The sequence below is a fragment of the Gigantopelta aegis genome, chromosome 2 (assembly GCF_016097555.1).
Source record: "Gigantopelta aegis isolate Gae_Host chromosome 2, Gae_host_genome, whole genome shotgun sequence".
Classification (NCBI taxonomy): domain Eukaryota; kingdom Metazoa; phylum Mollusca; class Gastropoda; order Neomphalida; family Peltospiridae; genus Gigantopelta; species Gigantopelta aegis.
In genome coordinates, this window is record NC_054700.1 from 13,203,032 (window position 1) to 13,220,867 (window position 17,836).

Here is a 17,836-nt window from a genome sequence, read left to right on the forward strand (position 1 = left end):
CTATTATAGCATGCTATTATCAGTGGTAAAGCGATCGTCTGGTTCACTTGGGCCATTTCTCGTCCCAGTCAACACTTCACAACTGGTGTAACAAAGGACAAGTATATGTCATGTCCTGTCTGAGAGATGGTGCGTATAGAATATCCCTTGCTGCTAATAAAAAAGGGTAGCTTATGGCTTGGCGGCAGCGGGTTCCCTCTGTCATTAGAGGTCCTGGGCCCCGTTCCACGAAGCGATCGTAGCCCTAAGATCAACCTAGTGACCTTTCTTTTACTTGATTTTCGTATACCGGTACCAGTTCCCACCCAGAGGTTGTTTAACGACTCAGTGGGTAGGTGCAAGGCTACTACACAGAGATGTCTCTCTCACAAACCGCTTTACCACAACCACCGATACCGGTTGATCAATCTTCATTCATTCATTCATTTCAACTTATTTTCGTGCTGATATCCAATTAAGGTTCAAGAACGCTGTCTTGGGCACACACCTCAGCTGTCTGGGCTGTCTGTCCAGGACAGTGGTTTAGTTGTTAATTGGTTAGTGAGAGAGAAAAGGGTGTAATGGCCTTAAGAACTCGCTCTGGGTTTGGAGCCGGTACCGGGCTGCGAACCCTGTGCCTACCAGCCTGTAGTCCGATGGTTCAGCCACGACGCCACCGAGGCCGATTCGCTTCGTAAAACGGCCCCATGGTCTATAACACAGTGTATATGTCCGACGCCGTAAAATTGTAATTAAAACTTTCCTTCCTCCCTTCCTACCGGCCTCGGTGGCGTCGTGGTTAGGCCATCGGTCAACAGGCTGGTAGGTGCTGGGTTCGGATCCCAGTCGAGGCATGGGATTTTTAATCCAGATACCGACTCCAAACCCTGAGTGAGTACTCCGCAAGGCTCAATGGGTAAACCACTTACACCGACCAGTGATTCATAACTGGTTCAACAAAGGCCATGGTTTGTGCTATCCTGCCTGTGGGAAGAGCAAATAAAAGATCCCTTGCTGCTAATCGGAAAGCGTAGCCCATGTAGTGGCGACAGCGGGTTTCCTCTCAAAATCTGTGTGGTCCTTAACCATATGTCTAACGCCATATAACCGTAAATAAAATGTGTTGAGTTCGTCGTTAAATAAAATATTTCTTTCTTTCTTTTTTCCTCCCTTCCTTTCTTTGTTCGTTAAAAGTGAAAAACTGAAAGTGATTGTATTGGTCGACCTACCCCAGTCTGCTCTGTAGCCAGGGTCGTTAGAACGGATAATTAGATGTATTGGTATATACATCTAGAGTAATTGGACAGGCTTTGTACACCGCAGGTCGCTAGTTTCCTCTCTAAAATACTACTAGCTGTGCACAGCTTCGCACGAGATCAATGCCTGACTGTAGAATGACGTCGTTCAAAGCTGAACACAAAAGAGCAACATCGTTTCAGACAATACCCACTGACAGTGATTGCAAGCAAGTCTCAAATCAACATTGCCCAGATTTGTATTTTATACTGAAATGCAAAAGAAACGCAACAATCGACAGAAGATCGGAAAATTCATAAGGATGGGTTTGATTGTGTTATAGGGGTCACTGAAATCCCAGAAAAGAACCAGTAGCCCGCAGTTCCTGGGGTTTTATTGGTGGTTTGTGATGCCCTTCTAAAACCAATCACGTAGATGTTGGAGACGGATAAATATGCTCTGTTGCAGCGGCGTCACTACCGGCCTCGGTGTTGTCGTGGTTGTGCCATCGGCCATAAGGCTGGTAGGTACTGGGTTCGCAGCCCGGTACTGGCTCCCACCCAGAGCGAGTTTTAACGACTCAATGGGTTGGTGTAAGACCTTGTACACTCTGGTTTCTCTCACTAACAACTAACATTTCATTGTCATTTCATTTCAACTTATTTTCGTGCTTATGTCCAATTAAGGTTCAAGTACGCTATCCTGGGCACAACTCCCAGCTATCCGGGCTGTCTGTCCAGTAGAGAGGATTAGTTGTTGGTTGTTAGTGGTTAGTGAGAGAAAAGAGGGTGAGGTGGCCTTACACCTACCCATTGAGTCTTTAAAACTCGCTCTGGGTGGGAGCCGGTACCGGGCTGCGAACCCAGTACCTATCAGCCTTATGTCCGATGGTTTAACCACGACACCACCGAGGCCGGTAAACTAACTAACAACTAACCCACTGTCCTCGACAGACAGCGCAGAAAGCCCAGGATAGCTTAAAGGGACATTCCTGAGTTTGCTGCAATTTACCGGCCTCAGTGGCATCGTGGTTAGGCCATCGGTCTACAGGCTGGTAGGTACTGGGTTCGGATCCCAGTCGAGACATGGGATTTTTAATCCAGATACCGACTCCAGACCCTGAGTGAGTGCTCTGCAAGGCTCAATGGGTAGGTGTAAACCACTTGCACCGACCAATGATCCATAACTGGTTCAACAAAGGCCACGGTTTGTGCTATCCTGCCTGTAGGAAGCGCAAATAAAAGATCCTCTTGCTGCTAATCGAAAAGAGTAGCCCATGTAGTGGCGACAGCGGGTTTCCTCTCAAAATCTGTGTGGTCTTTAACCATATGTCTGACGCCATATAAGCGTTAATAAAATGTGTTGAGTGCGTCGTTAAATAAAACATTTCTTTCTTTCTTTTTGCTGCAATTTTTAAGATGTTATCGACTAACAGAGACTTTTTAACGACTGTAATTACATATCAAATATATTTTTCTGCATAAAATATTAGTGGGCTATATATTAAACGTGTTTCATATCGTTCTAATATTTATTCTAGGTTAAATTTTATTTTGTTTCCTAATTAATTTTTACGAAATTATTTGAAGACAAAATCCAGTTTGGGCTTCTTACAAATATTAAGACGACCAGAAACACATTAAATCTACAGACACTGATATTCAAAAACAAGAAAATATATTTAATATGTGAGTTTAATCGTAGAAATATTTTATTAGTCGGAAACATCTTACAATGAAGCAAACTCAGGAATGTCCCTTTAATTGGACATAAACACGAAAATAAGTTGAAATGAAAAGGATAAAATTATCTAATCCTTGTCCTGTTCTTGCATGCAATTCAATTCTTTATTAGCTTTAAGTTTTACAACTCATCAGCATATATACAAAACATAATACAAAACAAATACATATATACAATATATACATGTGCACAAAAATGGTGGGTATGGTTTTCTTAAAAGTAATTAGGGATACTAAAAAAAAGAAGAAAAGAGAGAGAGAGAAAAAAGAAGTTTTCCTTACTGTAATAGCTGATTTCTAATTTTGTTTGCTTGTACTAGATATTTTCCTAGGTTATTAAATTCTTTTTTGTTACTTGAAGTTAACAACTGTATAAATAGAAAAACACTTGGCATGCGAGATCGCGTTCACTGCAAAAGACCGACTGTTTTTTATTCTACTGTGGAATTAATCCAGACGTCATATTTGATCTTTTCAATGTCAAATCAATTTATGTTGCAATTTTGTCTGTAAAATGATAGGAAATTACAAAATTAAGCCCCTCAAGTGAACGTCAAATAGGTGAAATTAGACCTCAAAGGAATGTTTGAAGAGTTACAAATTTTCCTCACGGAGTAAGGAGTGTCAACAGACGATTTTCATAAAGTCGCGGTAATTGGCATCAAATTAGGCCGGACGTAGGCCAGTGGTAAAGAGCTCGCTCGATGCGTGGTCGGTTTGGGATCGATCCCCGTCGGTGGTCCCATTTGGCTATCTCTCGTTCCAGCCAGTGCGTCACGACTGATATATCAAAGGCCGTGGTATGTGCTATCCTGTCTGTGGGATAGTACATATAAAATGTGACTACAAACAAACAAAACCTTTCCCATTTTCAGATTTTGATAGAGTTTTGAAAATATATTTGTAAAATAGTCCTATTTAAAAAATGTCCATGATATTTCTTTTGCAATTTTTTTTCAGGGTTCTACCAAAATGTGCTTAAATTACCTTGACTACTAGGCTAATCATACCGATTAGTAGCAATAAAAACTCGTTTGTGTCATCCTATCCCCATATTTGTAATCAATAATTGTCGAAGTTGATATTTGAAAGCCTTAAACTGCTGTTAAATCACATCTGAATATTCGCGCCATCTTGGATTTCAAGCTGGTTGTCAGTTTAACCAGTTTTATATCAACATCACCTTATAAAGACTTGTTGAACATTTCATTATCTTGACTTTACGTTTTGACTAGGTGGTGATGGATGTACACATGAATTATATATTAGCATGTGTTTCTGTTACAAGAAGGCAATCATTCATCACAAAAATACGTAGACTTGTGTCTCAATTCGGGTGGAGGTGATGGCAATGCATTAGCTTCAGAAATGGGGGAGGAGGCAGTCCCCCCCCCCCCCCCCCCCCGGCCCTCTGCGTCCTTCACGTATGAAACAATGTGCTGGGGTATTACAAAAGTTAAAGTTTGTTTCATTTAATGACTCAACTAGAGCTAATGGATGTGAAACATTTGGTAATTTTGACATTTTGTCTTAGCATTGTGCCATTAGTACGAAGGAATTTGTTTATATACACCATTCCACAGACGGGATAACACATACCACGGCCTTTAATATACCGGTCGAGATGTACTGGTTGAAACAAGAAATAGCCCAGTTGAACCACCGACAGGGATCGATCCCAGATCGACCGCGCATCAAGCGAATGCTTTATCACTGGGCTACGTTCCGCCCCGGGGTATTACGAAGCAATCAGTTTTGAAATACACCAATCAATTCCTTGTTATTGTTGTTGTTACTGTGTTAATGGATTACATTGGTAACCGTACACGTCTGCGCCATGACAAAACATAAATATCCCAGGGTATTAATCTTCGTTTTTATTATTCATACAATGTCTTCTACGTACCCATTCAATCGTAACACGTGATCGTTCTCCGTAAACGCAGTTTCTGTGTGTACAAATACTAATCCATGTTGTGCTCGTCGTCGTCGTCGACGACGTCGTTGTTGTGGTAGGCGGGAAGTAGCTCAGTGGTACAGCGCTCGATTGATGCGCGATCGATCTAGAATCGATTCCCGTCGGTGGGCCCATTGGGCTATTTCTTGTTCCAGCTAGTGCTCCACAACTGGTGTAACAAAGGCCGTGTTATGTACTATCCTCTCTGTGGGATGGCACATATATAGATCCCTTGCTGCTAATCGAAAAGATTAGCCCATATCATATCTCTGTGGTCCTTAACCATATGTCCGGCGCCATATAACCGTAAATAAAATGTGTTGAGTGCGTCGTTAAATAAAATATTTCCTTCCTTCCTTCGTTTTGTGTGTGGGTTTTTCACTGATAAATCTGTCTTGCTCAGAGGTCTCAGATTAAGATTCGAATTCTAATACCTTTCTAATACCTATCCCGAAGGACCACTATGACATTTGATAGTGAACAGGCTAAATTCACAGTATGGCTTTTACGCAATAACGTTATACAGATACAGACACACGCAACAGACATATAGTCCGTTCCATCATCCTACACAAAAAAGAGAAGATTTTTGTAAATAATTTCAGTTCAGTTTGACGTAAGACAAAAGTAAATATGTTTTTGACTTTTGGAAATAACAAAAAAACACACAAAAAACCCATAAAAAAACAACAAAAAACAACAACAATAAAAAAAACCCCAACCATTTTTGTGTGCAATTTAAAAAACAATCGGCTCAGAAATAAATTACCTTTAGTAAATTCCATAGTATGAAAAAGGTAAGCTAGATAACGAGTGAATTTGGGAAGGGAAGCATACAGGTAAAATATATATTATAATATTTTAAACAGGAAATTATTGTTGGAAGCAGGTAACACCTAAACACATATTATTATCTATGTACAAATTGCATTTAATGAAGGTTGGTACACCATACAGTCATATCATCCATCTTAAACTGTGATAATAACACCTTGACGAATAATGTTAGAGGATTTAGAAGTGGAGTTATTAAACAAAACATGCTGCTCTTGGAAGCCATTTTGAAACAAACATGGCGGCTATCAGAATCTCTTAGGTCTTACTACAGGTTTGACTATACCAATTAAAATCCCATAGGTGACCATGTTAACGTTTGTGTTTAAAAATACTATATGCAATATATCAACCAAACTATGATCCATAAATATCAGTACTACAACCCCTACCTCAAAGTATTAACTGAAGAAAATGGTACCTTTCATGGCTCATTTTCGGTATAAGCAGATGTTTTTAGTTTCGCACAAAATTTTAGTACTTTTTTGTTTATAGGTTCCAAGCACAAGGCTACTTGACACAGTGGTACTAGATGAAATGAAGTTGCATACATTTTTAGCCAAGAAGAAACTATTTTTTTTTACAACCAACACAACACACTCACATTTATAACCAATCATAGGACTTGTGGTGTTAACTTCTCTATCAAACGTTCAATGCACCTCGAAATTTGACCAGCCGGAAATTATTTGGTTTAGTGCTACCTTAAACGATACATGGTCTCACTACATAGATCACTTCCGGGTGAGAGTTCATCCACTATAGTTCCTAATTGTGACACATGTTATGGTTCACATATTCACTTCTAGGAAATGGTGAAGAATTAAAACAATATGTATGTTTAATGGAAAGCCTTCTGGCTGTATTTTACCCATGTTATTTTGTAATATTGTGCATCGACCTTTTGGGACATGGGTGTACAGCGCAAGAGACAGCCGGAGTGAATCGGTTAATGAACCACCTGTTCGGACCAGTACTACAGCCAAATGCGGCCATATAGCAAAACACTGAGACTGAAATGTTCTCAATTTTGGAGTGGAAAATAAATGATTATATAATGTATGTTCGCAATGGTGTATATTGTTAGTGCCAACGAGAACCCGTTCTATTGGCAACCTTCGTTTGAATTTGGGCAATTTAACATGGGTTTTAATGACAGATGACATCTGTGTAGTGAGACCCATGCTACTCTTGGTAGCCATTTTGAAAACAATCTCTTAGGGGTATATGGTAGAAGACCACTGTTATTTGTGAATCTTCAGATGAGATTTATGCATGCAAATACATCAGCTCATGCCATCCTAAATGCCCACCTATTGTTTAAAAATAAAGAAAGATACATGTATTTTTAGTCTATCAAATCAAATCAAGCTAGAATTCATAAATACACTAACAGCATAAATGAGTTGTCAGGTCCGTAGCATGGTGGACATTATTGGGGGGGGGGGGGGGGGGTGGGGACTTACAAAAATGGTCATAATTATAACGAGGACTCATTTTAAATAGTTTCAGTTAAATGTTTGTATTACTTTCATCATAATGTGCCCAAACTGCATGATTTTCACAAACCACACATCAAGCGGGAGTTGGCGGATATCACACATATTTTTGGGAAACTTTGCTCATCAAATTGTAATCAGCTTATTTGAAAATTATCCAAATTGATCGCGCCCCACTTTTGTCACAAGAAAAACCCGATGTATGAATACCAAGCCCCATTACAGCTAAACCGTTTGCACAGCTGGTGAAAAACCAATTGCCATTTTGAAAAATAACTCCTTGGCTATCACTAAGCTTAAGAATTTACTTCCTATTCCAAATAATTAGTCTTCAAACATGGATCTGTGTAAATCCAACAAGCGAACTGCTACCTATGGGGAAAATGAAAGTTTGTTTTGTTTAACGACACCACTAGAGCACATTGATTTATTAATCATCGGCTATTGGATGTCAAACATTGGTAAATTTTGACTTATAGTCTTAGAGCGGAAATCAGCTACATTTTTCCATTATTTTTTTATACACCAGTCCACAGACAGGATAGCACACACACCACGGCCTTTGAAATACCAGTCGTGGTGCACTGGCTAGAGTTAGATTTAGCCCAATGGGCCCACCAACGGGAATTGATCCTAAACCGACCGTGCAGTAGGCGAGCGCTTCACCACTGGGCTACGTCCCGCACTATGGGGGAAATGTTATCATTGTTTTGGGAGCTGGTTTTGTGGGTGCCTACTCACCTCGAACAGGGCTGCATGATTATCTCCTATTTCGGTAGGGCGTACAAAATACATCTGTCTAGCATTCAACGATTTAACTCTGTCCAAGAAATTAATCCAAGTATCTGAATTGGCTGATATAAAAAGCGTGCTTAAACCTTACTTGAATATCACCCATCATGCCTTGCTCAGCGTGATTAAACCTTAACTGGGTATAAGCATGAAAATATCATCACCACCAACATCATCGTCATCGTCATCGTCATCATCACCACCATCATCATCATCATCATCAACATCACCATCATCACCACCATCATCACCACCATCATAATCATCATCATCATCACCATCATCATCACCATCATCATCAACATCACCATCATCATCAGCATCATCATCACCGCCACCACCACCACCACCACCACCATCATCATCATCATCATCACCATCACCACCAACATCATCGTCATCGTCATCATCACCATCATCATCACCATCATCATCATCATCAACATCATCATCATCACCACCACCACCATCATCATCACCATCATCATCATCATTATTATCATCATCATCACCACCATCATCAATATCCTTATCACCATTTCATTAATATGATCATCAATGTTTTAATCATCATTGTCATCAGAATGATCGGCATCTTAATCAGCATCGTCACAATTTCGTCAGTAATGAGACGGCTATCTGAAATGATGTTGTTACAGCATGGTCTAATTTAAGTCGATGATGCGTTGGCGTTATTTCATACCGAAGTAATTTATTTGATTAGGATTAGGAGTAGAGATAATTGTATCACGCACCAGGATGGATTTCCGTCGTTTAGCAGGTATCCCTTTCTTTCATTTTACTTTCCCATTAACCGCGATAGAGGAAGGCTATCAGTGTCGCACTTTTACGAGGAGCAACGTAGCTGACTTGCGGTGGAAAAAACCCATTATACACACATGATGGATTCTATAAACACACACACACACACACACACACACACACACACACACACTGACGCACTACGCATACACATTATGGGTTCTATAAACACACACTGACTCGCTACTCACACACATTATGGATTCTATAAACACACAAACTGACTCGCTACTCACACACATTATAAATTCTATAAACACACAAACTGATTCGCTACTCAATAAACACACAAACTGACTCGCTACTCAATAAACACACAAACTGACTCGCTACTCATACACATTATGGATTCAATAAACACACAAACTGACTCGCTACTCATACACATTATGGATTCAATAAACACACAAACTGACTCGCTACTCGCACACATTATGGATTCAATAAACACACAAACTGACTCGCTACTCGCACACATTATAGATTCAATAAACACACAAACTGACTCGCTACTCGCACACATTATAGATTCAATAAACACAAAAACTGACTCGCTACTCACACACATTATGGATTCTATAAACACACAAACTGAATCACTACTTACACATTTTGGATTGTATAAACACAAACTGACTCGCTACTCACACACACACACACACACACACACACACACACACACACACACACACACACACACTGGAATTTATAAACAAACAAACTGACTTGCTACTCACATATATCATATATTCAATCAACACACACACTGTCTCACTACTCACACACATTATGTATTCTATAAACACAACCTGACTCACTACTCACACACACACACACACACATACACACACACACACACTATGAATTCTATAAACACACAAACTGACTCACTACTCGCACATATTATCAATTATATAAACCCACACACTAACTCACTACTCACACACATTACTGAGTAAATAAACTTACAACCTGACTCGCTACTCACTCACACTATGAATACAATAAACACACAAAGTGACTCACTACTCACACACACCATAATTCCTATAAACACAAACTGACTCGCCACATAGAGGGCGTAGAAATACGAAACAGCACCTTTGGTTTTACTACACTTGCACGACCTATTTAATATGTTTGGCTGGATAGGCTCTGAATCTTAACAGATCATGGAAATACTATCTAGTTAAGTCCGTGGTTTATAAACGTACATGTAAAAATAATTGTTCATATGCAATACTGCATGTTGTTGATGATGATGCCGATGTGATGATGACGATGATGATATGATGATGATGATGATGATAGTGATGATGATTTGATGATGATGATGATGATGATATGATGATGATGGTGATGATGATGATGGTGGTGGTGATGATGGTGATGATGATGGTGATGATGATGATGATGATGATGATGATGATGATGATGATGATGATGATGATGATGATGATAATGACGATGACGATGAGGATTATTTATTTTCGTGCTCATGTTTCAAGAACACCTTTTTTTGGCCCTACTATTTATTACTGAGTTTAGAGAGATTGTGATAAACAGAAAATGAGCTGTCGCATAAATGTAAACAGCTATCTAATATGTAATTGGACTGCAAAACCCCACATACCCACAGACACCATTACAGTGTTTAATACACTGATGCATGGTCAAGAGGCAAATAGCTCGCGTTCGTTCGTCTGGGTTTTTGGCCCAAATGATAAATAGTTGGGTCAGAATTGGACGCGACGAAAACCAGTAAAATTGTTCGCGAGCTCTCGTTCTCCTGAACTCAGCCAGACAGAGCAGGAACGTTCGGTAAACAGATGATAATAAACGAGTTACCAGTTACAGTTATTATCAAATGTATATCTCGAGAAAAATCATTTTTCATTTTTAACGAGCTTTTGCGAGTAATACATATAAATAGTTTCACGAGGGACATAGCTTTTGATATTTTATTATTTATTTCTTACCTCAGCCATTTCCTTTTACTAAAACTCCTTTTATTTCTGATATTCAGACATGTATATGCCATGTCTAACGCCATATAACCGTAAATAAAATGTGTTGAGTACGTCGTTAAATAAAACATTTCTTCCTTTGTGTACAAACTGGTCTGAGAGTTGCTATAATTTTATATATTATTCACGTTCACAGATAACTTAAAGTTAAATTTATTATGTTCCCAAAACAAATCTATAATAAGTTTTACACATTTTAACAATCAAAAACAGAGGTGTCCATGCAAACTCGTGTAACTACATGGCGTCATTTTGTTTGCCAAATTATGATGACTCGATCATATGTAGTACCGAGACTGTTTCCAGTTTCCAAGCGCCAAATCCTCCAGTAATAGTGTGCTACATAAATAATGCATGATAATTTATCAGTGAACATTATGATTTTTTTTCTCGGTTATAAACTGGTTTATACACTGTACTTTAAACTGAACTACATTGGAAACAAACCAAACAGTTTACGAATGTTAGCATCACTCGCTTTAGATCAACGCAAATAATAATCGACTTTTTCAATACCTTTTAAATATTTTTTCAAATAATCTTTTTCAAGAAATTTAAATTAATAATTAGAAATAATGTTTTTATGGTTACTAAACATCATTTTACCGTGTGCAAATATATGTTACAATTGTCAACATGGTTATTATAATTAAATACGTGCATTTGCAACCAGCCATCTGGTTCGAACCAATGGGAATGCCTCCCGAATTCATTCATTTCAATTTATTTCCGTGCTTATATCCAATTAAGGTTCAAGCACGCTGTCCTGGGCATACACATCTCAGCTATATGGGCTGTTTGTCCAGGGCCCCGTTTTTACTATATGTACTTAAGGTGATCTTAGCGCTAATATCGTTTCGTAAAACGGAGTCCTGGAAAGTGGGTTAATGGTTAGTGAGAGAGAAGAGGGTGTAGTGGTCTTACACTTACAGATTGAGTCGATCAAATTCGCTCCGGCTGCGAACCCGGTACCTACCAGCACCACACATCCAAATACCAAGTGGCCAAGCCAAACATGGCTAATTAACTTTTTTACCAACGAGAAGTGAAGTTTTAACACGGTACAGACGAGGCTTCGATTAACTGATTATTCTCAAGACAAGCACGGTCCCGAGTGACAATCATGGGCAGATTCATAGACTGATTTCAAACAGGAGCAATTCCCGTGTTCGTCTCTCGGCAAATTCGACGACTGTGGACCTGTTGGTGTTTTATTGTTTCCAGTACTCCAGTACTCTTGTGCTATTTAACAAAAAAACCTTCTTCGCAATTAGAAGTTAAAGTTTGTTTTGTTTAACGACACCACTAGAGCACATTGATTAATCAATTCCGACTCGTAGACATCTGAGGAAACCCGCTTCATTTTTCCTAATGCAGCCAGGGATCTTTTATATACACTTTCCCGCAGAGAAGAAAGTACATACCACGACCTGTGTCCAGTTGTAGTGCACTAGTTGGATCGAGAAGAAAAAAAACTAGTCAGCTGAATGGATCCATCGAGGTGGCTCGATCCTGCGACGCAAGCACCTCAAGCGAGCACTCAACCGACTGACTTAAATCCCGCCCCTAGTAGCAATGAAATTTCCGTTTTCGTCTGTCGGAAAATTCCGACGACTTCCCCTGTGGACCTGTTGGTGTGTTATTGTCTCCAGTACTCCAGTACTATTTAACAAAAAACCTTTTTCCGCATTTAGAAGTTACATTCTCTCATCTCCAGAGCCCTCCCATAGAAAACATAAAACACCGATAAATATGAACTCATTTATTGTTAACACACTAGGTCGGACCGACTGACTGCTTCACACAATCACTCTAAAGTAACAGAGTGGGATTTAGGTCAGTCGGTTGAGTGCTCGCTTGAGGTGCTGGCGTTGCAGGATCATATCACCTCGGTGGATCCATTTAGCTGATTGGTTTTTTTTTCTCATTCTAACAAGTGCACCACAACTGGACAAAGGCCGTGGTATGTGCTTTCCTGTCTGTGGAAAAAAAGAAAGAAAGAAATGTTTTATTTAATGACGCACTCAACACATTTTATTTACGGTTATATGGCGTCGGACATATGGTTAAGGACCACACAGATTTTGAGAGAAAACCCGCTGTCGCCACTACATGGGCTACTCTTTCCGATTAGCAGCAAGGGATCTTTTATTTGCGCTTCCCACAGACAGGATAGCACAAACCATCGCCTTTGTTGAACCAGTTATGGATCACTGGTCGGTGCATGTGGTTTACACCTACCCGCTGAGCCTTGCGGAGCACTCACTCAGGGTTTGGAGTTGGTATCTGGATTAAAAATCCCATGCCTCGACTGGGATTCGAACCCAGTACCTACCAGCCTGTAGACCGATGGCCTAACCACGACGTCACCGAGGCCGGTCGTCTGTGGAAAAAATGCATATAAAAGATCCCTTGCTGCATTAGGTAAAATGGGGTTTCCTCTGATGACTACGAGTCAGAATTACCATAATGTTTGACATCCAGTAGCCGATGATTAATTAATCATTGTGCTCTAGTGGTGTCGTTAAACAAAGCAAACTTTGTTTTATTCACCATAATACAAAATAACAAATGGCTGAATGACACGTGCTACCTGCACGTGCAGCATTAACTATACCGAAGCGCCACCTATGGGAGCTACTCCCAAATCAAGGGGAAATAATTTCCGTCTAATTTTTGCGATCAACCGACAGAAAATATATTTTTGCTCATCAGCTGAATATAGAAACTGGTTGTCACAGAAATATTGAACGTGAACTTAAGACTTCTATTTAACGACTCACTCAGCACAATTAATCGTATTGAAGACGAATTTTACTTTGTTTTGCAATGTCCATTCTATTCTTATCTGCGTGCTACACATATTAAACAGTATTAATGAAAAAAAAAAAAAAAATCTGCATTTAAACTGATCACACTTTTAAAGGGACATTCATCAGTTTGCTGCAATTTTATAGATGTTATCGACTGACAGAGACTTTTTAACGATTGTATTTACACATCAAATATATTTTTCTACATAAAATATTACTGTCTATATATTAAACGTGTTTCTGATCGTTTTACTATTTGTACTAGGTTATATTTCATTTCCTAAAATATATTTTTTCGTACGTACGAAATTAATTGAAGACAAAATCCAGTTAGGGCTTCTTACAAATATTAAGACGACCAGAAACATATTGAATATACAGACACTGATATTCTAAACAAGAAAATATATTTAATATGTAAGTTTAATCGAAGAAATATTTTATTTTTCGGAAACATGTTATAATGCAGCAAACTCAGGAATGTCCCTTTAAGTCTTCAAAATGTAACTCAATTTTGCAATCTTGGAAGATATTTGATCCAGTCTACCAAACGCAGAGAACTTGCTAATTAATTCTAAATTGTGACCATGATTAAATTATTTCACTTTTCTAATTGTTCCTAACCTATTACTACATTGATTAATTGATCATCGGCTTTTGGATATCAAACATTTGATAATTCTGACGCATAGTCATCTGAGGAAACCCGCTACATTTTTCCATTAGTAGCAAGGGATTTTTTATATGCGCTTTCCCACAAACAGAAAAGCACATACTACGGCCTTTGACCAATTGTGGTGCACTGGTTGGAACGAGAATAAACCCAATCAGTTGAATGGATCCACCGAGATGGCTCGATCCTGCGACGCAAGCACCCCCAGACGAGCGCTGAATCGACTGAGCTACATGTAAATCCCTGCTTCCCAATGTTCATATTTGTATAAATATTTAGTAAAAGAGCTTATTTTACAAAATTACCTGATGAAACCTATTCCAAGTCTTATAAAAAATACATTACAAAGATAAGATTATCATCACATAGTTTAGCTATTGAAGTTGGTCGCTATCATAACATAAGTAGATCTAGACGATTGTGTGTCTTGTGTAAAATAGGTGAAATTGAGGACGAGTTTCATGCGACATTATGTTGTCCCTTTTTTTAGCGATTATAGAATTTTATATATCAAGAAATATTATAGAATCCACCCATCTATGTTTAAACTGATAGAATTACTGTCAACTAACAATGTAAATGATTTATGTAAATTAGGGAAATATCTGTTCAAAATGTTTAAAAGACGAACATCAGTAGTTAAATAGTCTATATACAGAATTCTATACAAAAGCATTTATATTCTCCGCGTCCTTTTCATACCAACACCTTCCATTGTGTCATTGTTGTATATGTATTTGTATGTATAACTGATGAAATGTAAATGTCCAAGGTTAATAAATGAATTGAATTGAATTGATTGAGCTACATTCCGCCCTTTGATTGAAAAGAGAGATTATCGTTTTAAAACAAACATTCCCTCCATTGCCTTTCTGATCGTAAAACGATGATCTTCGTAATAACCGGCTTTTTACGTCATTAATCGTAAAATATTACGATTGCAATTGCTCATGATGTTACGTTATGAAATTAGCACAGCACGCTTGTCAGAAACGCTCTGTCATCTTATCAACAAAATCGTGTTTTTTTTGCCCAATAAATCGTCGATGAATCGTCAATCGTGACGAATATCCCGAAAACTGTTTGGATATAAAACCGAGTAGTCCGACTCTGGGGAGTACAGCACCAAATACACGGGTTCTATCTTGAGATTTCCGCCAATATCTGTCCAACAGAGCTTAAAACACTTGGGACACTAAACTCTCGCAACTTTGCGATATCGCAGTGCAATGCAAAAAAAAAAGACTTGCAAAGAGGATGCTTTGGTGTCTAGCAGAGCCTAAGAGGGCTTTGTGAATTAGGCCCCTGGTCTCAGAACAGAAAAAAACAGAACAAAACTTTATTTATTTAAACTCAGATCACATAAAATGATAAATGAGCCATTGCATGTGTAATGCATAATATCACCGCTATACGTAGCCATAAATAAATAAATGCACCACAGTGGGAATTATAGTAATAATAATAATAATAATTAAAAGCACAGTTAGCAAATTTTACGGATATTATTTTTTAACTAAACATTCGTACTTCAAACAGCTCACGGTAGTTGACCATGTTTGATCTGGTAAAATTATACTTTGATAATATGCATGCTTCCTGCTTTCCTGAAAACAATTGCCAGCTACTGGAAAGGACTAATAGAATCGTTGTGAGGTACAGATAAGGCAATTTCAACCCATGGGACAAAATGTGTTTTGTGAGGGCCGAGTTTTACCAAATAACTTTAAGAAATGAAATGATTTTCGCGCTTTGCGAGAGATGTACAGTAGCCATCGTTGTCATCTACCAATAAACCCGGGTACGGGTGTGCTTCCATCAGAAAACTGTTCAAGCACGCATGTCGTGGGCACAACCTCTGGCTACGACAGAGAGTTCTGTCCATCGCAGATACATCTCTAGTATTTTTACACCACCTTTTTTTTTTGTATTTGCTTGTCACGCTGTAAAACGACTCTTTGACAAGAGTTGGAACTCCTTCCCCATCCTACAATGTAGGCAACCATGACTATAATTGTTAACCCCCGCATCAGTTTCTCGTTCCAGCCAATGCACCACGACTGGTATATCAAAAACCGTGGTATGTACTATTCTGTTTGTGAGATGGTGCATATAAAGGATTCCCTGCTACCAATGAAAACATGTGGCAGGTTTCCTCTCTAAGACATGTATAATATGTGTGACGGTACATACTCTTAATTTCTTTTCGCCTGTGGCGATATTAATTGTTTTAGAGGGCCGTGTGCAGTTCCATATGCACTTAATCCCAGATGGCCAGTAGTTACGTAATACCTCCGCGAGTGCGGTTTTTACAACCGTGATTTTGGCGACTGGCGACAGAATGTCTGGTCATCTAAGGAAATATATCGACTCTGTGAGAGGTGGAAATATCAGATGATACGTGAGGTACCGCCTTGTACCCCCAGGCGATATTCGGCTTTTAAAAAATAAATAGCTAGGGTTTTAGAAAGTAAAGTTTGTTTTATTTAACGACACCGCTAGAGCACATTGATTTTTTTATCTTATCATCGGCTATTGGACGTCAAACATATGGTCATTCTGACACTGTTTTTTTTTAGAGGAAACCCGCTGTCGCCACATAGGCTACTCTTTTTACGACAGGCAGCAAGGAATCTTTTATTTGCGCTTCCCACAGGCAGGATAGCACAAACCATGGCCTTTGTTGAACCAGTTATGGATCACTGGTCGGTGCAAGTGGTTTACACCTACCCATTGAGCCTTGCGGAGCACTCACTCAGGGTTTGGAGTCGGTATCTCGATTAAAAATCCCATGCCTCGACTGGGATCCGAACCCAGTACCTACCAGCCTGTAGACCGATAGCCTGCCACGACGCCACCGAGGCCGGTCTAGGGTTTTAGAGATATCGGGGAGAAACATATTGGAAGGCGTCCAGGGGGAACGTTAGTCCGTCCGGACTGGTAATTATATATTTTCTGCTCTGTGTATAACCTTGATGTGATTGATGTGACTTTAAATATTTTAATACTGTATTATACCAATATTATTTAGACGGTGCTGCCGGTCATCTGACGCAGTAGTACCGGCCTCGGTGGCGTCGTGGCAGGCCATCGGTCTACAGGCTGGTAGGTACTGGGTTCGGATCCCAGTCGAGGCATGGGATTTTTAATCCAGATACCGACTCCAAACCCTGAGTGAGTGCTCCGCAAGGCTCAATGGATAGGTGTAAACCACTTGCACCGACCAGTGATCCATAACTGGTTCAACAAAGGCCATGGTTTGTGCTATCCTGCCTGTGGGAAGCGCAAATAAAAGATCCCTTGTTGCCTATCGGAAGAGTAGCCCATGTAGTGGCGACAGCGGGTTTCCTCTCAAAATCTGTGTGGTCCTGAACCATATGTCTGACGCCATATAACCGTAAATAAAATGTGTTGAGTGCGTCGTTAAATAAAACACTTCTTTCTTTCTTTCTTTCTGACGCA